Source organism: Lepus europaeus, chromosome 11 (assembly GCF_033115175.1).
Source record: "Lepus europaeus isolate LE1 chromosome 11, mLepTim1.pri, whole genome shotgun sequence".
NCBI lineage: Eukaryota > Metazoa > Chordata > Mammalia > Lagomorpha > Leporidae > Lepus > Lepus europaeus.
Window position 1 is genome coordinate 19,726,959 of NC_084837.1, and position 23,103 is coordinate 19,750,061.

Below are 23,103 nucleotides of genomic sequence, written 5' to 3' on the forward strand. Positions count from 1 at the left end.
CTGGGCTTCCTGCCATGCTTGGTGTTAACGGGAGGCAGAGGGTTGGACAAAAATGAAATAGAAATAAATATATTTAACTATCAAAAGATATATGTAACTAGACGTCTCCGGTGACATGAGGTAATTTTGGAAGGCGCAATCGCATTTACTTTTAAATAGATGCGAGTGTGTAACGGAAATGCATCTTTCAATAGATCCTGTGATTGAATCGATTTTATTTTTACTAATAGCCTCAGCTGACCACTTGACGCTTTAGGAGCCTGAGAGGCGCTGGGCCTGTTTGTTAATCACCTTCCACCAGAAGCCTTCGTCTGGTCTGGCAGCTGTGTCACCAAGACCTGATTTTGACGTAGGGGAGAAGTGGGAAAGTTGGCACAGCCGTGCCCGCACCACTTTCAAGGACAGGCAGTTTGAACGGATTGAACTACTAATCTTGATCTTGCTTATTTATTTATTTATTTATTTTAAAATGTATTTATTTATTTGAAAGGTAGAGTTACAGTGGGGAAGGGATCGTTCAGCTACTGGTTCACTCCCCCAAATGGCTGGGACTGGGCCAGACCTAAGCCAGCAGGGGGTAATCCCAAACAGGTCTCCCACCTGGGTGCAGGGACCCAAGGTCTTGGACCATCTTCCACTGCTTTCCCAGGTGCATTAGCAGAGAGCTGGATCAGAAGTGGAGCGGCGGGGACTCGAATCTGCTCCTGCTCATTTTAAATAGGTGCATTGTGTTGGTTCCATTTTTCTTTTCCTTCATATATATTGGTTAGAGAGGAGAGTGGTAATAACACACATGCCTGAGTTCATATCTTTTTCTGAGATTCTTGGACTTGTGGTTCAGGTATCTTTTGGAGACAGTTGTTCATGGTTAGGTTTTATAGAATGAGTTAATTCCTTCGATTGTATAGAATTTGTTTTTGTCTAGGTGTAGAATAGTTTTTCTGTCCTATAGAAGAGCCAAAGCTTTCACCAAATTCCCAAAAGGATCTGAAACCATCCATAATTAAGAGTCATTTGGTGTTTATAATGCACATGTGGTTAAAAAGGGTGAACTTAGAAACTTATGTATTTTTTGGTGACAACTGGACAAGATGGCAACACAATAAAATTTAAATATAACTTACATTTTTTTAAAAAAAAATTCCCATTCATTTCTAAATTCTTCCCATTTAGGCCTAATTTGAATTATTGTTCATGAGGCTGTTTATATATGACAATTTGTTAATTAACAGGAGAACTAGGCAAGCATGATTTTTTTTAAAAATTATTTATTTATTTGAAAGGCAGCAGCAGTGGGAGGAGAACTTTCATTCTCTGGTTCACCCCCTGAATGCCAATAACAGCTGGGACTAGACCAGGCTGAAGCCATGTGCCGGGAACTCCATCTGGGTCTCCCACATGGGTGGCGGGGACCCAGATACTTGGGCCATCATCTGCTGCCTTCCTGGGTGTGTTAGCAGGAAGCTGGATTGGAAACAGAGCGACAGGTGCTTGAGCTAATGCAGACATCCCAAGTAGCAGCTTAATCTTCTGCACCACAATGCCTGCTCCAAGAGGGATTTTTAATAGTGTTGACACAAGAAATGTAAAGTAGAAAAATTTAAGCAGAATTTTAACTATTCAGATTAAAAAGTTTCTTTAACCAAAACAAACCAAACAACAATACCAAAAAACCCCAATTGTCTGGCCCTGATTAAACATTTTGAAACATTTAATCTGAATTGATTCTCTCTCTATGCATGTGTGTGTGTTAATACATAAATTGACCAGCCATGCGTCAGTTTCCAAGTTTTTAAGTTCGATGTTTGTCAAAGGTAGATGAAACAATAGGCAAGGGAGGTGGGACCTGTGCCTTAGAAGGAGGACATGGCTATAGATCAGATGGCAGAATCACCTGTAGGGGACCCAGGGCTGGACTGAAACTAAATACTCAGAGGCCTGTCATTCAGGATACACGGACCTTGCCCATTCCCCCCACCGAGAACTCCCCGGCTTACTTCCAACCTTGTCTGAGAGGATATCTTCCATTAGTGCAAGAGGCGGTATAATCTATGGGTTTATTTAGCATTTGATCCTTGTGCAGAGGCTTCCATTTAGAGGAACCGTTGCAGCTAAGATTTGGATCTGGTCCCTAAAATAGCCTGAACCTGGTGACCTCAGGCAAGTAGACGCAAGATACTAGCAATTTATTTCATATCAGCTCCCAAGCCATCACCAGATGATAACAACCCTTAGACACTGTTAATCTCTGCTTGATTCAAACCGGTGACCGCAAGGTGAAAGGCAAGGGCGTTATCTCTGAGCAATTCATGTGGCCTTCCACAGATTGCCAGTTGGACCAATACAATTGAAGCCTCTTCTCCAGTGGTTACTTTAAAAATTTCATATCCAAAGTCTTTGGTCTTTGTTGGACTGGAAGGTAGGAGGGCTTTATCAAGGAAAATGCCCAAGGGCCAAGATGTGGGAGCTTAGAATCCAACACAAATTAGAAAGGTTGGAAAGGTAACTGTGTGTGCTGCCTAGCATCACTGTGACTACAACTAGAAAAAGCCTCTGGAAAGAGATGTGTTCGCCAAGCAGCACAGGGAAAATACACCTTAAGAAATAAAAGGCCAAGTCTTGTCTTAGAATTGTTTTGTTTTGAAATTGGCTTTCTTTTCCCAATCAGTAAGGTCAGCATAGATCACTATATGACCATTCGGTGTCTGTCCGGGGTCAGGTGGGGCTGGGGAAAGTGGGGAAAAGCATGGAAAATAAAGGAAAGGCTTGCCCTGGTGGACGTAAGCTGTCCTTTTGGTGCCCAGAGGAAAACCAGGCTAAGTGGCTTTTGGGGTTACTAATACTGTTTATACTTAGCAAATATGTAGGGTGAACATTTTAACCTTGTATTCCAGGGTACTCATCTCTAGCCCAAAGTCCTAGAAATGTGCGTTTACTGCTTGGTAGAATTATTCTACCCTTGCTACCCAAATATCCTACTTATGCTTCTGTTTGGTTTTGTTAGATCACACTAGAGAGTACTGTCAGATGAAAAATTAAAGAGGTTTCAAAAATACTGCAGATATTTTAATAATAAGCTTTATTTTTAAGGTCTGGTCCATGCATTGGAAGCAGATTATTGATAGTAAAAATATAAACAAATTACTTTAAGTCTTTTTGGCAATAAGCTCTTTTGGATAGGATCAAAAACCAACTTGACATACACAGAATTTAGAATTGTTTTAAACAAACAATGTCCTCAACAAACAATGTCACAGAGACATCCATCATATTGTTCTATAACTTCATTCCTACATCCTTTGTTTGCTGCTCTACCTTTTTAATTAACTGGTATTTGCACACACTACTCCCATTGTTTGGTATCTTTTCCCCAAAAATGATACACTAAATAAACACTAAGAATAATTACTAATAGAGCAACAGTTGTTGCAGGATGGATGCATTCTATGACATTCCTAAAGGGACATTTTTGTGATTAAAAAGTCACTGATAAAGTGGTGTGCTTTGTTATACTGTGTGATCATCTAAGTGATTCCATGGTCCAGTGTCTGTGTGCTCCATGAAATGGGAACCGAGTAGAACCTGGATTCTAGAAAGGGAGATCTGGTCTCTCTTCTCTCGGTCTAGTGCTGCCACATCTTGATGATGATGGTCTTCATGGTGGTGATGGGATCGATCACCCACATTGGAATTATTTACATGTGTCTTAAACCAATAAGTAGAGCACTAGACGAGGTAATTTACTCAGCCTTTCAAGATCTATCCAGACTTGAACATTTACTACTTTCTTGAGCTCAGCTTTCATTTTAGATCTGGAGTTTTTACCAGTGTACATTTCATTGACGCCAAGAGGAAACTGTGCCTTCCCTTGTAGAACTATGGTCTCTGCTCATCCTGCTCCCCTTTTTTGAATATTTTGAGCTTTTGCTGAGCTTCGGTTCATTTTACCCCAATCTCATATGCAAATTAGGCTTTTTTTTTTTTGCCAGTATCTAGTTTTCCCAACATTGTAGAGACCCTACATATTATTTTTTAAAAATTTATTTATTTGAAAGGCAGAGAGAGAAGGAGAGATCTTTCATCCTCTGGTTCACTCTCTAAATGGGCACAACAGCTGGAGTCGAGCCAGGATAAAGCCAGGAACCAGGAACTCCATCTGGTTCTTCCACATGGGTGACAGGAACCCATGTAGCTGGCCATCATGTGCTGCCCCCAGGCTCATTTGCAGGGAGCTAGATTGGAAAAAGGAGCTGGAGTTGGATTCCAGGCACTCCAGTATGGGAAGCAGGTGTCTCAAGCAGTGCTTTAACCTGCTGCACCACAATCCTCGCCCCTAAAACATTTCTTAGTAAAGAATTTAGACATCCAGGTGCCTTAGAAAACCTAAATCAGGGGCCTGGCGCTGTGGCTTAGTGGGCTAAGTTTCTACCTGGAATCCCATGTGGGCACCGGTTCTAGTCCTGGCTGCTCTTATTCTGATCCAGCTCTCTGCTATGGCGTGGGAAAGCAGTAGAAGATGGCCCAAATGCTTGGGTTCCTGCACCCACATGGGAGACCCAGAAGAAGCTCCTGGCTTCAGATCAGCGCAGCTCCAGCCATTGCGGCCATCTGAGGATTGAATTAGTGGATGGAAGGCCTCTCTCTCTTTCTCTTCCCCTGCCTCTCTTTAACTCTGCCTTTCAAATAAATTAATCTTTAAAAAAAAAAAAAAGAAGATAGATTATATAACATTATCTACTACATATCAAACTATTGATGTGACATAACCACATGGCTAAATTCATTTTGTGTTTGTCTTTTGTTCAACACTCAAAGTAATCATAGGATTTTAGGTATCTGTGAATATGTTTGGAAAGAAGGAAATAAGAGCAAAGACAAGTTTGACAAGGGGATCAAGTTTGAACAACACAAATCATAGTACTGTTTTTGTAGTCCTCTCCACTTAAGATCTAGAATATTTCTCTGGTTCTGCATGTAGCTATTTCCCAGTTCTGAGCACTCAGAACATCAACCTGCTCTCACTGTAGTTAAGAATGACACTGGCATGTTTATTACCATATAATGTAGATCAATTCATGTCTAAAAACTCTGTGAAAACATGCTTTCATTTTCCTTTAAACGCAGTTCAAACAGAACTGCCAACACATTTCACACTTTACCTCCTAAATGCTGGCATTTCATAAGAAAAGTGAAGTCAAGCAATTTAGTAATAAAGTAATGAAGACCTTGTAAATTGGGCTTTTGGTTTTAAAAAAGTCAGAAAATAATTGGGAATAAAAAAGACTTTATGCAAATCAACTAGTATAGATGATGGCAGAAGGAGAAGAGAACAGGGTAATGAATTTGTTCAAATGAATTTACTGAAGACAGCAATTCAGCTCTCTAAGGAATTACAAAGAAAATGAGCAAGTGGCTAGAGGGGCTGATATCTCAAGAAAGCCTGAATAGGCAGAATGGACCCCATTTGCAAAGAGCAAAGCTCTCTTTAGTCATCAGCTTCAGCAGTTCCTCAACACTCAGGTCTGTGCGCACAAGCAATTTAAAACTGCAAAAGCAAAATGCGTCTCAGAACACAGGCAGGGAGGTAAGACCTCCTTTGTGATGTCCGCAATGGAGCAGGCACCTGGCAACCACCTGCAGATGTCTGAAAAGGCATCGCACACCAGTCAGAATTGTCCAGGTTCTTCCATGGAGCTCATTTGCAAAGAGATGAAAGTGAGGAATCGCTCAGTGATGCCCTCTCACTAGCTATGGAAGTGCCCCTCAGGGGAAGTGGCCGAGACTCCAGGTTAGAACATTTAAAGCTAGCAGGGACTGAACCCTTGGAATTAAGCCTTGGGGGATTGTCTGGATTAGCAGAAGGGTGACTTACTACTAAATGACCTGGTAGGTGTGGGTTTCCATCTCTAATTTATCTGACTGTATGCTTATTAAACACTACTCTTTATTTTTCAATTCTCTCGACAGTTATGTCACTAATGGTGTTATTGCCAAAGGGATTTCTAGGTCCATGTGGATTTGCATTTGTTCCAGGAGGAAATGTAGTTACTTAATAGGAGTTAGTCAGTATTTGCCTAGAAGACAGCTTCGGCTTTGACCTCCTCAGGAGACTGAATAGCCAAGCACGGGGCCAGCTTCTCACGTCTGCCGTAGACTTCTCCCAACAGCAGACACTAACTGTGTTACCGACAATTACACGAATAGTAAACTCATGTGTTTTCTGGCGCCAGAGATGTTAACATGTTAGTATGGCTAAAGGAAGGTGTTTCTCGGATGTCAGACTTCCTCAAAAATTGTTTGCACTTATACTTTCTTTAGGATATAGGAAAATTAGAGCTATCATAAAGATGTAGCTGTTCTTTTAGCAAATATTTGAGGGTCTTGTCCAAACTAGGCACCATTCTGGGTCTGGAACACACAAGGGTTCACATGTATTTTTAAGGCATGAGTGGTGATTAGGAGTCAAACATTTCTGCATCGGAGGGAGTGCATTGATTGGTTAAAGGTATATGTATGGGGCTCGCGCTGTGGCATAGTGGGTAGAGCCGCTGCCTGCAGTGCTGCCATCCCATATGGGCACCGATTCGAGTCCCGGATGCTCCACTTCTGATCCAGCTCTCTACCATGGCCTGGGAAAGCAGTAGAAGATGGCCCAAGTTCTTGGGCCCCTGCACCTGTGTGAGAGACCTGGAAGAAGCTCCTGGCTTCTGGCTTCAGATCGGCGCAGCTATGGCCATTGAGGCCATCTGGGGAGTGAACCAGTGGATGGAAGACCTCTCTCTCTCTCTCTCTCTCTCTGCCTCTGCCCTCTGTAACTCTGCCTTTCAAATAAATAAATAAATAATAAATAAATAAATATTTTTTAAAAAAATGTATATGGAAATGGAAATGACACCAGAGCCTAATGATTGTCAGCATCCTAATGAAACACACACACACACACACGCACACACATTGAACTAGAACTCAGTGATGAATTGATTAGGGAATGGTGATGCAGTTTGTGATGATCCTTGCCTGAGTCTCCAGGGCCCTCTCTGGGTGTCCTCGGGGTGGGAGGTGGCAGGAGCACACGGGGCACTTTGCCCTGAGAACTCACATGGGTCTCACGTAAGGCTCCGTGGCTGCTGAGGCTCCATATGGTGTCCCTTATCGTGGCCCTGTTGTGTGACAGTTACTGCTAACAAAGCTTGGCTTTGCCTTGAATGTCTTTGAAACTACCCCTGCCCTCATCCTCTCCAATTGCCTCAATCAAACCAACTCCTAAAAAAACAAGGCTGTTAAAGGAATGGCCAAAGTGTCACTGGAATGGGCAAAAGCAATTACTTAGTGTTTTCGACAGGCATTCTGATTGTAAGTGAAAGAAAGGCCCTTTTGGAAAAGACAGTCCATTAAGAGACCACTTAATGTTTAATTACATGCGGTTGGAAACTCGGCAGAGCAGCAGCCCAGCCAAATAGGTCATCAGAGCATAAGACAGAAACAGTGCTGATGCCGAGTTTCCTTTTGAGTTCCAGGTACAAAGACTCAGCCCAGAGTGCTGTATTCTCACACCCGGGCCACGATAATGCTTAATTATCACTGTCCCTGTGGTGTAATGTGATCCTGGAAAATGTCATGAAAGAATTCCTCCAAATTGTTTGTTTCTTTGCTCTTCCTCCTCCTCCCCCCTCCCCCGTTTCTGTTTCTTGGCTCTGTTCTGTTTCTGTAGTTGCCTTTCCCCCTCTCCTTCCTCCCTCCAAGTGGTATTGTGAGGCTGAATTCACCAGGTGTGCAAACTTCCTCCCTCATCTGACACTTCTTTGGCAGAAAGCACAGGTAGCTCAGCAGGTATTGTCAGGGTCAAGTTAAAAAATAACAGAACCTGCCAATGCAGATTTCCTTCTTGTGGTGCCTGGCATCAGTGCCTTCTCAAAAAGGCTGCCGTGGCTTTCACATTTCCCTTTTTACAGCTGGTGTGAACTTGGCAGTCCACCCACAACGCGTCACCTTCCTCCCACCCAGCCCCAGTCGGGACAGGAGCATGGCCGGCACTTCAAGTCACAAGGCCGGCGGAGACGTGGTTGGGAGCAGGATGGTGAACCACTTTATTCTATTTAGGAAAAAAAGCTAATTGGGAAAACTGCCACTGTTAGTTCCCAGTTCAGACCTCAGTAGTCATTCTTGGGCCCTTAGCTTGTTAGAACTGAGCTGTCTTGGTAAAATATTGAAGGTGTTTACATTAATCTGTGTTTGTCTTCATTTTGGTTTAAAACTAGAAGAAAACATGCTATATGTAGTGAGTTATGTGCCAGATAATTGCCAAATTGCTAGTTCAACTTTGAGAAAAATAACAGGGTTGATTTTGAGAAAAATAACAGAAGGTATTTTTGCTTTATTTTTCATGTTCTAGTAGTTATCCTGTACCTTAGCAGTAATAGTCCTACTGGGGAGAGAAAAGTGAAAGTACATGTCTTAAGAGCTCAGACATGCTACTGGATGGACGTTTAGCCTAATGATGAAGCGTTCACGTCCCGTATCAGACACCTGGGTTCGATACCTGGCTTTGGCTTCTGGCTCCAGCTTCCTGCTAATGCAGACCCATGGAGGCAAAGGGCAAACTCCAGTATTTGGGTTCCCTGCCACCCATGTGGGAGACCTGGGTTGAGTTTTTGATTCCCAGCTTCAGCCCAACCCAGTCCAAGCTGTTGTGGGCATTTGAGGAGTGACCCAGTGGATGGGAACTTTGTCTGTCTGTCTATCTCTCAAATAAATAAATAAAAAGGAATTTTTTTTTAAAAGGAAAGGAAAGCTTTGTCTAGATTCCACAGCTCTTTCTGAGAGGGATGGCCCAAAATGTTCCCAAATCCCCAGAATGGCATAATCCAAAGTGACGTTCCTGAACCTTATCAGCAGCCAATGCGCCCAACACAGTGTTGAGTCGCAGTGAAGTGGAGTGTTCAGGTCAGTTGGTTTTCTACATCCATGTGATGTTGTCCTTTGTAGCACAGTGAGATTGTACTTTGACACCTTCCTCAATGACTGTGCAGTTCCTCATTTCTTCTGCATCTGTCATGGGGCTGAACTTGTACACAGCTGACCAAGCGAAGTAATTCCTGAAAAAAGGAGACTGTGAGTGTGCGAGTGTGTGTGTGTGTGTGAGTAGTGGTGATGGCATGTTTAGAACTTATTGGTTTAGTGGTTAAGCTCTAATTCTCTCTATTCTCCTGCTTTTCCTGGGTTGGGTAGCTTTTTGTGTGGCTGAACTGCTGTGGGTCTCCTTCTAGTGTTTTTCTGAAATAAAGCATGTATAATTGTGGATACTTCCAAGACATCACTCCACTGCCTACACCCGCAGTAAAGAAAGAACCCCTATGTGTGTGGAGCGGGGAGGAATAGATAGGCATTTGGCCTAGAGGTTAAGAATCCCAAATTGCATGTTGGAGAGTCTGCAGTTGAATTCCAGCTCTGCTCCTGATTGTAGCTTCCTGCTAATGTGCACTCAGGGAGGCAGCAGGTAATATTCCAAGTGGTTGGGTCCCAGGTGCCCTTGTGGGAGACCTGGATTGAGTCTAGGCTCTTGACTTTGGCCTGATACAACCCTGGGTGTTGTGAGCATTTGTGGAGTGAACTTGTGGATGAATGTCTGTCTTTCTGGCTTTCAAATAAATAAAATGGGGGCCAGTGCTTTGGCACAGGAGGTTAAAGCTCCAGCCTTTAGCACCAGCATCCCATATGAGCGCTAGTTCAAATCCTGGCTGCTCTACGTCCAATCCAGTTCCTTGCTATTGCACTTTGGAAAACAGCAGAAGATGACTCAAGTCCTTGGGCCCCTGCACCCACATGGGAGACCCGGAAGAAGCTCCTGGCTTCTTCTGCTGTTGCAGCCATTTGGGGAGTAAACCAGCAGATGGAAGACCTCTCTCTCTCTCTGTCTCTACCTCTCTGTAACTCTGTCTTTCAAATAAATAAAATAAATATTTAAAAAATATTTTTTTAAAAAGAGAAATAACTGCAGCTATTCATTAGGATACAGTATTTTTTAAAAAAAGATTTTATTTATTTATTTGAGAAGTAGAGTTACAGACAGTGAGAGGGAGAGACAAAGGTCTTCCTTCTGCTGGTTCACTTCCCAAATGACTACAACAGCCTGAGCTGTGCTGATCTGAAGCCAGGAGCCAGAATCTTCCTCTGGGTCTCCCACATAGATGCAAGAGCCCAAGTACTTGGGCCATCTTCTACTGCTTTCCCAGGCCATAGCAGAGAGCTGGATTGAAAGAGGAGCAGCTGGGATTAGAAATGGTGCCCATATGGGATGCCACCCCCGCAGGCAGAAGATTAACCAGTTGTGCCACAGCACTGGCCCCTAGGATACAGTATTGATCAAGAAAGAGGATTTTTATTTTTATTTATTTATTTATTTTTAAAGATTCATTTATTTATTTGAAAGAATTACAGAGAGAGAGGGAGGGACAGAAACAGAGAGAGAGAGAGAGAGAGAAAGAGAGAAAGAGATCTTCCATTCACTTGTTCACTCCCCAGATAGCCACAACAGCCAGGGCTAGGCCAGGCTAAAGCTAGGAGCCAGGAGCTTTATCCCAGTCTCCCACATGGGTGGCAGGAGCCCAAATACATGGGCCATCTTTGCTGCTTTTCCCAGGCCATTAACAGGGAACTGGATCAGAAGTGGAGCAGCCAGGACATGCACCAGCGTTCATATGGGATGCCAGTGTCACAGGCAGCAGCTTTACCTGCTATGCCACAATGCTGGCCCCAAGAAGGGGGACCTTTTAGTATTCATTTTATTTTAAAAGAACAGATAAGCATTCTACTGAGAAATAAAACATTTGGAATGATTGCTATTTCTTATTAGATACTGTTAATGGATCATTAAAATTTTTAAAAGTATTTATTTATTTATTTGAAAGGCAGAGATAGAGAGAGAGAGAGATCTTCCATCTGCTAGTTCACTCTGCAAATGGCCACATCAGCTGGGGCTGGGGCCAGGACAAAGCCAGGAGTTTTTTTGGGTCTTCCATGTACGTGCAGGGGCTGAAGCACTTAAGCCATCTTTCACTACTTTCCCAGGCACATTAGCAGGGAGCTGGATCAGAAGTGAAGCAGCCAGGACTCCAACCAGGGCCCATATGGGATGCCAGCACTGCAGGCAGAGGCTCAACCCACTATGCCATAGCACCAGCCCCTAGATCGTTAAAATTTACATGAAAAAATCTAACAAATACATTCTAATATTAATGGAGAGAAAGGAAACTGTGTTGCAAAAATCTTGTATTATTTTTCTTTAAAAAAAAAAGCCAAAATAGCACTGTTATATAAAATATTACCTAGGTTAAACATTCCAGGCACAGGCAAGCAACAGTATCAGGGAAAGCCTGCCTCCGATCAAGTTGATGGTTAATACGATGCTGCTGTAAGGCTGCGTTAACTACCTGGCCCCATCCCTCAGGTTAGCAAGCACAGCCCTGAAACTAGGCCTGGTTTGCCAGTTTCAATGGCCAGCAAACACTTTATCCTAGAGGAAAGCAGGGCCTGTTACTAATTCCCTTATTCTCTGCTCTCCACCTGCCAATCTCCTCATGTTCTGTTAGATTTTCTAGAAGCCAGATCTTATGAGAGTGCTTCTCAACATTTGTGGAAAAGTAGAATTCAGAGTTTATTTGGGTGCAGGAAAAATTTGAAACCCATGGATATTTTTTTCATTACACATTGTGCATGAACGTTTTGAAGACCCGTTGTATAACACGTAAGGGCCACCGAAGGCTCAGCTGAGCCTGGCTTTTAAGGTCTTCAAACTGTGTTTTCCCAACTTTGATGTACATACAATCACCTGGGAGTTTCCTTAATGCCGATCTCACCCAGTCTATCTAGAAGTAGAGCCCAGGAATGTGTGTTTTTCACAGTCTCCCAGGGCTGCAAAGGCTGCTGTCCTAGCTACTTGGAGTAGCAAGTTTCTACAACATCTGGCCTGGCCTAGATGTTCAGTGACTTTTTAGCTTCACCTCTGTTTACTCCTCAGCCTACGCTCCACATTCCAGCAAAACTATTGTTCTTGGCATTCCCTGGCAGCTCTCTGGCTTGTGCTTTGGTTCATGTTATACTCTGAGCTGGCAATACCATTACCCGTCCTTTCAGACAGCTCAAATATCACCATCTTGTGAAGCCTCCCAGCTAAGCCACCTCCCTCTCTGGCCAGCTAATCCTTCTGTCTACCAAGTTCTCACAGCACTTTGCAAGTCCTGATGCTTAGCACTTATTACACGTTATCATAATTGTTTGTTTACATAGTTGTCTTTCTAGCTAGGCCATGAGCTATGCAGGGCAGGGGGCCAGGCCCTATCCATTTTATCATCTCAGCAGCCAGTATGTAGCCCTGCACACAATAGTTCCTTAATAAATATTGGTTGAGTTAAATTGCACTGAATTTCTCATCATTCTTTTGCAGAAGACTTTGTGATTTTTATTTATTTATTAATTGAAAAAGATAGATTTTCCATCCTCTGGCTTACTCTTCAGATGCTCACCACAGTCAGTGGTGTTGGTGGGGTGGGCTGAAGCCAAGAGCCTCAACTCCATCTGGGTTTTCTCTATGGGTGGCAGCGATCCAACCAGTTGAATCATCACTTGCTGCCTCCCAAGGTGTGCATTAGCAGGAAGCTGGACTTGAATCCAGGCACTTCAGTATGGAACTCAGATGTCCCAAGCAGCATCTTTTTTTTTTTTTTTAACAATCCCAAAGTACTTTATTATTATAATTATTTTAGATTTTATTTATTTGAGAGGCAGAGTTACAGACAGAGGGAGAGATGGAGAGAAAGATCTTCTATCCGCTGGTTCACTCCCCAGATGGCTGCCAACAGCTGGAGCTGGGCCTATCTGAAGCCAGGAGCCAGGAGCTTCTTCCAGGTCTCCCACGTGGGTGCAGGGGCCCAAGCACTAGAACCGTCTTCTACTGCTTTCCCAGGCCATAGCATAGAGCTAGATTGGAAAAGGAGCAGCCAGGACTAGAACCGGCACCCATATAGGATGCAGGCTCCTGAGGCGGAGGCTTAGCTCACTAAGCCACAGCGCCTGTGACTTTATTATTTTGAAAAAGCTCCAAAAGGCCTCTTCCTTCAGGCTCAGTTCCTGCCTGTGGGTTGAAGCCCGTTCTCTCCCGTGGCAGAGCCTGCTCTGTCTTCCTCCCAGGTATTGCTGCGGATGGCAGGGGGCCCTCTGTGTGTCTGATGCGTTCCAGAAGGCATCTCTCGAGGTGAGTACACTGCCTCTCAGTCTGTCTTCTCCTGCTGCTTTCCTGCCTCTCTGCTTTTCAGTACGTCAGGACCTCATGTGTTCATAACTTTGGAGTTCTCATTCTGTTACGGGGAAACGAAGGTGGAGAAATTATCATTACCTCCGTTCTTTGTCTCACGTGGAAGAAGAATTTCCAAGCAGACAAGCAGAGAGATTTAAAAAGCAAGATTTCTTTGAGTCAAAGACCTCCAGCCGGAGTGGCATGGGTGGAGGCTTCCAAGAGGGGAACCCCTCTCCCCCAGCAGTATTTTAACTTCTATGCCACAACACCCTTTCCTGAAGAAGATTTTTAGTGATAAATGTGTAGACAAGAATGAATCTTGTGGCCGGTGGTGTGGCGTAGCAGGTTAACCTGCGTAGCAGGTTAAGTAGCAGTGCTGGCACTTCATGTGGGTGCTGGTTTGAGTCCCTGCTGTTCCACTTTTGATCCAGCTCCCTGCTAATGCACCTGGGGAAGCAGTGGAAGATGGTCCAAGTCCTTGGGCCCCTGCACCCACGTGGGAGACCCGGAAGAAGCTCCTGGCTCTGTCCTTCAGCCTGGCCCAGCCCTTGGGCCATTGCAGCCATTTGGAGAGTGAAACAGAGGATGGAAGACCTCTCTGACTCTCTGTCTCTTCCTCTCCTCTCGCTCTAACTACCTTTCAAATAAATAAATAAATCTTTTAAAAAAAAAGAATCTTAAGAGAAATCTGTACCTTCTACTCAATTTGCTGTGATCTTAAGTCTGCTCTAAAAATAAAGCCTATTAAAAATTTTTTTTTAAAACATAGGTTGACAAAGTTGAGAAGGAAGTGACAAAGGATCATAATTGCTGTTATACAGTTTGAGCATCCCAATCTGAAAACCCAAAATCAAGAGTGTTCTAAATTCTGCCATTTTTAGCAATAACTTGACACCACAGTAGAGAACTCTATATCATGAGACTTTATGTCATGTACAGAATAATATTGTATAAAATTATTTTAGGTTTTGTGTATAAAGAGTATATGAAATTTTTTTTAATTTGTTTTTTATTTTTTTATTTTTGACAGGCAGAGTGGACAGTGAGAGAGAGAGACAGAGAGAAAGGTCTTCCTTTGCTGTTGGTTCACCCTCCAATGGCCACTGCAGCCAGTGCATCATGCTGATCCGAAGCCAGGAGCCAGGTGCTTCTCCTGGTCTCCCATGGGGTGCAGGGCCCAAGCACTTGGGCCATCCTCCACTGCCCTCCCGGGCCATAGCAGAGAGCTGGCCTGGAAGAGGGGCAACTGGGACAGAATCCGGCGCCCCAACCGGGACTAGAACCCAGTGTGCCGGCGCCGCTAGGCGGAGGATTAGCCTGTTGAGCCACGGCGCCAGCCAAGTATATGAAATATTAATTTTGTGTTGAAACTTGGGTCCTATCCTGAAGATATCTCACTGTATATATGAAAATATTCCAAAATCTGAAAAGTAAGAACTCTGAAACACTTTTGGCCCTAGACATTTCAGATAAAGCATACTCAATGTGTAATATTATTATTGACTAAAATAATTAATTGTAATTATCATTATAATTATACATGTAACATATAATGCCTATATAATAGGCATTGTGTGACTCACCTGGATGTAAGACTTCTTCCGGTGTTTATAACCTCTTTTCTTAAGATAAAGACATAGACACAAAGTTCAGGGAGTTGATGCAATGCTGTATCCTCTGGAAATGATGGAGTTGCGCTTTGAAGCCTTACTCTCAGGTCCTGTGCATGCCCTCAACCATTTTGTTGATGTTAGAAGAATGGCCTCACTCTGGGGAGCTGCTAAAGTGTGTCTTCTGGCAAGAGATATTCACCAAGTGTGCACTCTGACTGCATCAGGGGCCCTGTTCCCCATTCATGCCTTGGAGTCTGGTGGTGCTTTCAGACTCCTTAGACTTACATTCTTAAACATGTAAAATGTATATGTTTATATATCTATACATATAACAAGAAATCAACTGTACTGAAATATAGTTATCAAAATAATTAAAAAGCAGCATGATAAAGTAATGTCTGTCTAAAAACAAGTGCTTTAAATAGCAAGCCTTAGAAATTTTGAAGTATTGATAAGATACCTTCAACAACTGAAATATGATGAAAATAACTTTGATTTCTCTGTATTCAAGACAAAATCACAGGTGTTGTTTAAGACACTGTAGTGTGTTGTTACTGGCATTGGGGCTTAGTGGGTAAAGCTGCTGCCTGTGACCCCAGCATCCCATATGGGTGCTGATTTGGGTCCTGGCTACTCCACCTCCAATTCAGCTCCCTGCTAATGGCCTGGGAAAAGTAGTGGAAGATGACCTAAGTATTTGGGCCCCTGCACCCACATGGGAGACTCAGATGAAGCTCCTGCCTCCTGGCTTCACCTGGCCCAGTCCTGACAGTTGTAGCCATTTGCAGAGTGATTGAGCAGCTGCAAGATCTCCCTCCCTCTGTCTCTCCCTCTCTCTGTGTCTCTAACTTTCAAAATGAATAAATCTTTTTTTATTTTTTAAAAACAGATACTTTAGTGTGTTTCCTATATTCACAGTAGAGGAAAATGTTAAATTCCCATATGAAATTGATGTAATTATAGTTGTTTTTTTCTCCACTTAGATTTGTGGAGCCCTGGAATTCTTAGGTGAGTAGGTATGGAGACAGCCCAGTGAACTTCAGGGCACATCCCAAATCCTAGGGAAAAGGAACTCGTTTGCCTTTTCAGAGACTTTAGAGTGCTCACAGACAGAAATTGGGCAAGGAGGAGGAACAATCACATGCATAGAAATGCCACAACTTTGGGGCAAGAGGTATTTAGTGAAGGAGTACAGTGAAGGGAGGAGGAGACGGGGAGAAATGGGCTGTATTAGAGACAAGCAACATGTGCAAAGCTCTTTCTTTGTAGAGTGAACACCGAGTTTTCCCCCAAGAGGTCACAGAAGCATACATTTATGGAAGAATCTTAGTGTGTACAGGAAAGTCTTAGCGATGGGGAGAAATTGTGCAGCTGTCTCCAGGAGGAAGAGACACATTGTGGCAGTTAGAGAGACTATACTGAGGAATACACAGGGATCTGTGCCCGAAGTCATCATGTGATGGCACATTTGGAGATGTCCCCACCCTCCCACGTTATAAACTAATATATGTCAAGAGTCATCAAACCCACTAGCCTCTACATATTTCAACTGATTCAAATGGGAACCAATGACACAGTTTAATCACAAGCCTAGTATATTCAAGGATACTTCAAAAAGTTCATGGAAAAGTGGAATTTTAAAAATTACACACAGGGGAGCCGGCGCTGTGGCACAGCTGGTTAACGCCCTGGCCTGAAGCGCTGGCTTCCCATATGGGCACTGGTTCTAGTCCTGGCTGCTCCACTTCCCATCCAGCTCTCTGCTGTGGCCTGGGAAAGCACTAGAGGATGGCCCAGGTCCTTGGGCCCTTGCATCCGCGTGGGAGACCCGGAAGAAGCTCCTGGCTTCGGATCAGTGCAGTTCTGGCCGTTGCGGCCAATTGGGGAGTGAACCAACGGATGGAAGACACCTCTCTCTCTCTCTCTCTCTCTCTCTGTCTCTGCCTCTTTTCTCTCTGTGTAACTCTGTCAAGTAAAAGATAAATAAATCTTTAAAAAAAAATTACACACAGGGCTGGCATTGTGGCATAGCAGGTTAAGCTCCACCTTTGATGCCAGCATCCCATATAGTACTGGTTCGAGACCTAGCTACTCCACTTCCTATTTGGCTCCCTGCTGATGCTCCTGGGAAGGCAGCAGAAGATAGCTCAGGTGCTTGGGCCCCTGCAACCATGTGGGAGACCCAGAGGAGGCTCCAGGCTCCTGACTTTGGCTTGGGCCAGCCCTTGCTGTTTGCAGCCATTTGGGGAGTGAACCAGCAGATGAAAGATTCTCTCTTTTCCTCTCTCTCTCTCTCTGTCTCTCCCTCCTCCTCTCTCTGTAACTCTTCCTTTCAAATAAAAAATAATAATAAAAATTAGACAAATTTCCATGAACTTTTTGAAGACTCCTTGTGTCTTTATTTATTTTTTGACTCCTTCTGTCTTTATTGACTTCAAAGAGATAGGCAACCCAAAGCTAGGAGACACAGATGGTATTTTGATCATACCAAACTGAAAATTTGCCAATCTAAGGCCATCTGGGGTGTCTGTCAGAATTCAAGTTCACCATGATTGGATCTTTTTTTTCCTTTTAGGCCCTTATCTCTCTCATCTCATTTTCACCTTATTTCTTGGCCATAGAACCTAGCAAAATTTTCTGACCACTCCCAGTTTATCCTCATTAGCAAATCCCAATACCAATAATGGTCTTTCTCTTATACCAGTCCCCAGTTGTTACCATCACTATGGCTAAAGTCAAATTTTGCCTTTGCCATGAATGTTTTCTTGGAGTTTCCCTCTCTCTGTCAGGGCTCCCAACCGAAGCCGTGTCTTTCCTTCTAGATTTTCCATTGCACTTTGATTTTCTCTTTTGATAGATATCTTTCTTCTTTGTTGCAATAAAGAACCACAGTTATAGTCTTTGAAGAAAAATCATACTGGAAAAAGTGCCCAGTAGTTGGAGGAGAAGAAAGACAGACAGTAAAAACTATACTTATGGTCCTGGATAGTTATGTATCAATACATAGGATATGGGTGATAAACAAAATGAACTTGAAGTATTAACCAAGGTTGTAAATATGATTGCACAGATATTACCCAAATGGCATAAAAGTAGAATAGGATTTCTATTAATTAATAAAATGTTTATATTAATTAATAAAAAAATGTGTAGATGTGTGTGTATGTATGTGTTTGGATAAGAAAAAAAGAATTTCCATTAGAAGTGCAGAGGAAGTGTAATAAGATATTGTATGGGGTGTGCATTTGGCATCTCAGTGAGGATGCTGCTTGGGACTTGTGCACCCCATATCAGAGTGCCTTGGTTATAGACCCTGCTCTGCTCCCACTCCAGCTTCCTGCTGATGTGCATCCTGGGATGCAGCAGTAATGACTCAAGCAGTTGGGTTCCTGCCACCCCAGTGGAAGACTGAGATTGAGTTTCTGGCTCCTGGCTTTGGTCTGGCCTGGCCTGACCCATTGAGGGCAATTGGAGAGTGAATCAACAGATGAGAGATCTCTGTCTCTCTTTCCTCTCTGCCTTTCAAATAAGTAAAAAGAAGCTGTAGTATCTACTAGCTTAGAGTGACATGATGAGAGTCTTCCTTGTGAAGATGACTTCGGTGGCAGGTGGATAGACCAGTTGGCAGCATTGAAATAGTCCAAGTGCAGTATAATAAATACCCACATGAGGTCTTCACGTTTTCAATTCTAGGTGTCTAGGAGTTTATTGATGCCTTCAAGAGAGAGTATATACTAAGAAGAGAAGATTGTGGGTGTTGTTGTAGGATAGGAATGGTTTGGGCTCTAAAAGTTAGGATGCAGGCCACGTGAGAGCTTCTAATCAAGAAACAAACATTAAATATGGTGACTGACTCAGTACAAATACTGCGTCCTGACTGTCACTACAGATTCGCGACTAGGTCTGGGTTCACAGTTTATGAAGGACTTTGACAAATGTGGCAGCTTCTATAAAGAGTAAAACAGACACAGGACGAAACTTTGGTCATATATTTTATAGAAGGACTTTCTATCATCTATGGAAGGGAGGTTTGATTGCAGGGTGTTTAAGGTATCTTCCTGGGGCAGGTATTTGGCATAGTAGTTAAGATGCTACTTGGGATGCCCACATCCCATACAGAGTGCTGGGGTTCAGGACCCAGCTGTGGTTCCAACTCAAGCTTCCTGCTAATGCACTCTCTAGGAGGCAGAAAGTGATGGCTCAAGTAATCAGATTCCTGCCACCCTGGTAGGAGACCTGGATTGAATTCTCTACTCCTGGCTTCAGCCTGGCCCAGCCCTGGCTGTTGAGGGCACTTGGGGAGTGAACCAGCAAATGGGAACTTTCCCTCTCTTTCTTTCTCTCTGTGTTTTGAATAATAATAATAACAATAATAATGATAATGATAATATCTTCCTACTCTAAAATTCTCAGCTCCCGTTCTCCAAGGAATGCTTTCTTATTTCCATCCTGCACTGGTCAGAGTGAGCATACATTGTGTTACTCTCTGGCCTGTTCTCATTAATGTGCAGTCTCTTCGAGGGCAGAGGCTGTCTTTTGTCTACAGACAGGTATTGCTTAGTGTAAGGTTCAGCACAGAGTATGAGCATTCAGTAAATGTTTGTAGAGTGTTGAATATGTATCTTAATAAAGGTGATTTGGGTCCTGCTATATAATTTGGTAAAGCGGGAAGTTTCAGTTTGCAAAATGTCCTCCAGTGGAAAAGTCCCATTCTCATAAATCTTATGCTGTCTTTCCCTCTTCTTCCCTAGTGCAGACTCACTTATCAGAAGTGTGGGGGAGTTTGATCATAATTGAATGAAATCATCTTATCTGAAACGGCAGAACATGTTTTCAGGGTAGCAGAAAATTAAGAGACTTCAAAGTTGTGTTTCCTTTTTGTTTAATTAATGAAAATTTAAAAGCATAAAAACACCACTGGCTATTAAAAGTTCGATAGCTAGAAACACATCAAGGTGCGTATGGAAAAGAACAGTATGGATTCACTTAACGTAGCTATGGAGCAGTTGAACATTGTGTGATCACACTCACATTCTTGGGAATCATCTGATATCACAGGTGCTTTTCCCAAAAGATCCAGTTTCTCACCTACCCTTTGATATTATTTGCACACCGAGAATAATACTTGTCAGTCTGTGTTAGCACAGACTGTTGCTGAAATCGCCATGCGGCTGCTGCACGGGTGATAGTCTAAACATGGCCGGAGCTGGTAGGTTCAGGAAACACTTGTTTACCTTTAGGACAACATGGAGAGGAGCTGTAAATCAGGTAAGAGAATGTGTCCTAAGTGCAGCCATTCTCCAGATATGGAATTGAAGGCCACATTCTTTCCTTAGATTTATGCTGTAGTCAATGAGAAATTGCTTTTGTCTACAGAGGAAAGAAAGGCAAAAGTCTGACTACACGGGTTTCTCTCACACTGTGGGTGGCAGAGCAATACGGTGTCCCTCTGACTACAGAACAGCCCGGATGCTCCCTGTTGCCTCCGTACATGCAGGTCAGCATGGAGCATGTTAATGAATGTTGCCCTAGAGATTAGCAGCTACCAGAAGAATTATTACATCAGAAGTGCATAGTTGTGACTGTAATGGGAGTGATTATAAAGGCAGAACAAGGTACCCACTGCAAATGTAAAGGTTTCTTATCCTAACACCATAATAATTGTAACCACAACTGAGAGTGAAGATAAACAGATCCCAACATTAATATTAACACTATTTCATAAGGATGAACGGAAGCAGGCTCTGCAGTCATCTGACTAATTTTCCACTAATAATTTAAATACCTTTTGTATCTAAAATCCCTTCCCATGTTTGCATTATCAGTGTTGACATTCCAGATGGAGCAAAATACTCATTCGTATGATTCACCTTAAATCTCCCTTCATAGTTGACCACAGAGAGGATTTCTGTGGAGCACAGAACTGCATGTGTGTGTATCTGTGTACATGACTGTATTTAAGGCACTCTACTAACCAAACGAGACATGGTCTTAAAAGCTGGAATCTCAGGGCATGAACGGCTAGAGAAACAGCAGAGGGTAAGTGCTGTGGTAGAAACTAAAGCCTTTAGCATCCTGGACTTACTGGTCCCCACCTGAGTAGCCGGAACAAGCACATGTTGAATGTATTCATGGATCCTCTTCCACTCTTGCTTTTTTTCCTCCACACCACCCTCTCCATCTGATTCACTTTGAACCCAAGTGTGTGCAAAGGGTGCAAGGCAAATATCCACGTCGCCAAGGATTTTCCCTCCATGCCTGTCTTCTTGTAGTTGGAGGAGTTTTGGAAAGCAGCAAGTGGAGCATTTCTTATTGGTCATCAGGGACGAGAATTCGGTGAACTGATAATGGCAAATTCTGAGAAGAGATTTAACTCAGAAGGCCAAGGGATTTCAGCACAGGGGACTTCTTTCTCTAATAAAATTCCCAGAAGACACTAACATCCAAATTTGACTCCTAATTAATTTTAAATTAATTGAAAATTTGGCCTGAGGGGATGCTGTAGAGGAATCCCCAGGGTGTGTTCTCACCACATGTCATGCTCGGTCCCTGGATGGCCCAAGGAACCTGGGAAACAGCCGGCTTTACCTCTCAGGAAAGGCCTCAGTGGAACACAGAGACCCGAGTCTCTTTCGGAGTCTTCTGTGGTAGGCGTGTTAAGTTGCCACTTGACTCTTCATCCCATATTGGAGTGCCTGGTTTAAGTCTGCATTGTTCTGCTTTGGATCCAGCTTCCTGCCAATGCACTTGGGAGGCCCTGCCATTCCCATGAGAGACCCAGGTAGAGTTTCTGGCTCCCGCATTCAGCCAGGTCTGGCCCTATCTGTTGTGGGCAGTTGAGGAGAGAGTTAGCAAATGGAAGATATTTCTCATTTCTCTGTCTCTTTGCCTTTCAAAAACAATAACGATTTTTCTTAAAATAGTCTCTGGTAAATATTTGCATAACCTAGATTTGTGGTTCTCTTATTTTTCGTTATGGATCTAAGACAAGCATGCCCCATAGCCAGCTTGCAGATTTCTTGCTATGATTCCAATATGTCCCCAAAACAACATGTGTTGGGAACTTAATCCCCCGTGCAACAGTGCTGGGGGGATGTGGCCTCAGGGAGGTTTTTAGATCAAGAGTACCCCCCCTTACAAACGATGAATGGCAGTTATAAAAGGGCTTGAGGCTGGGCTCAGTCTCCTGCTCTCTCCCTTTCTTTGGCCCTCCCACCTTCTGCCATGGGATGAAGCAGCAAGAAGGCCCTGGCCAGATGCCGGTGCCACGCTCTTGGACATTCCAGCCTCCAGAATCGTGAGCTGAATAAACCTATGCTCACTGTAAGTTCCCACTCTCAGGTACTCTGCTATAGCAGTGGAAAACACACTTAAGACAGTATCTATGTAAGAATGTTGTAGAAATGAGCAACCCAAGCAGAGTGAATTGTGAACTATCACAAACATTAAAAACATTTTTGAGGGAGGCTCTAAGTCAACACCCAAGAACTTAAAAGCAAAAAGAAAGAGAAAAGCTACCCTGATGACTCATATCACATTGCCGTTTGTCCAGACCGGCAAGAGCCTGCAGGAAGCTTAGGGCTCTGCTAGGGCCGCTCAGCCCTCAAGAGCTGACTCCAGCCCCACCCCTGGCAAATTCTCCGAGAGAGCAGAGGACACAAGGGAAACGGCAAAGGCACCTGTTGGCAGTTTCCCCCAAGCAATATTGTTGTCTTTGAAAAAAACCAAAGTGAGGCTGAACCTTAGAGACCAGGCTTCCCTTGTTGGAAACAGAGCAGGCTGATAGCACCTTTAAACACTTGCCTGCTTTTCAAGCAGCCGAGGGAGGCAAAACCTGCAGAGAGCTCGGCGAGGCTGGCCTTAGGAAGGCCCTGCAGAGGTGCTTCATTAACCCGATTAAGCAGGTGGATGGAGAGGGCCTCGCTGATCATTTACACCTTGCTAATGAAGCGTGTGACTCTTAATCTCCTCCAAACAAGATACACTCATGAAACTCTGGTTCAAGGAAGGGGGAAATTAATTAGGTGAAAAAACTATGAGATTATAGCAGAGGGATTCCTGCAAGGCAACTCTAACCTGGGTGGTTATTCGTTTCAGTCTTTCTGAAACTAATGGCTGAGCTGTCGAGTAAACAACTGGTGGCACCTTTTGGGCTTCTAAGAAGTTCAAAAGCAACGCGTCACTGTGTGTCTGATTTTA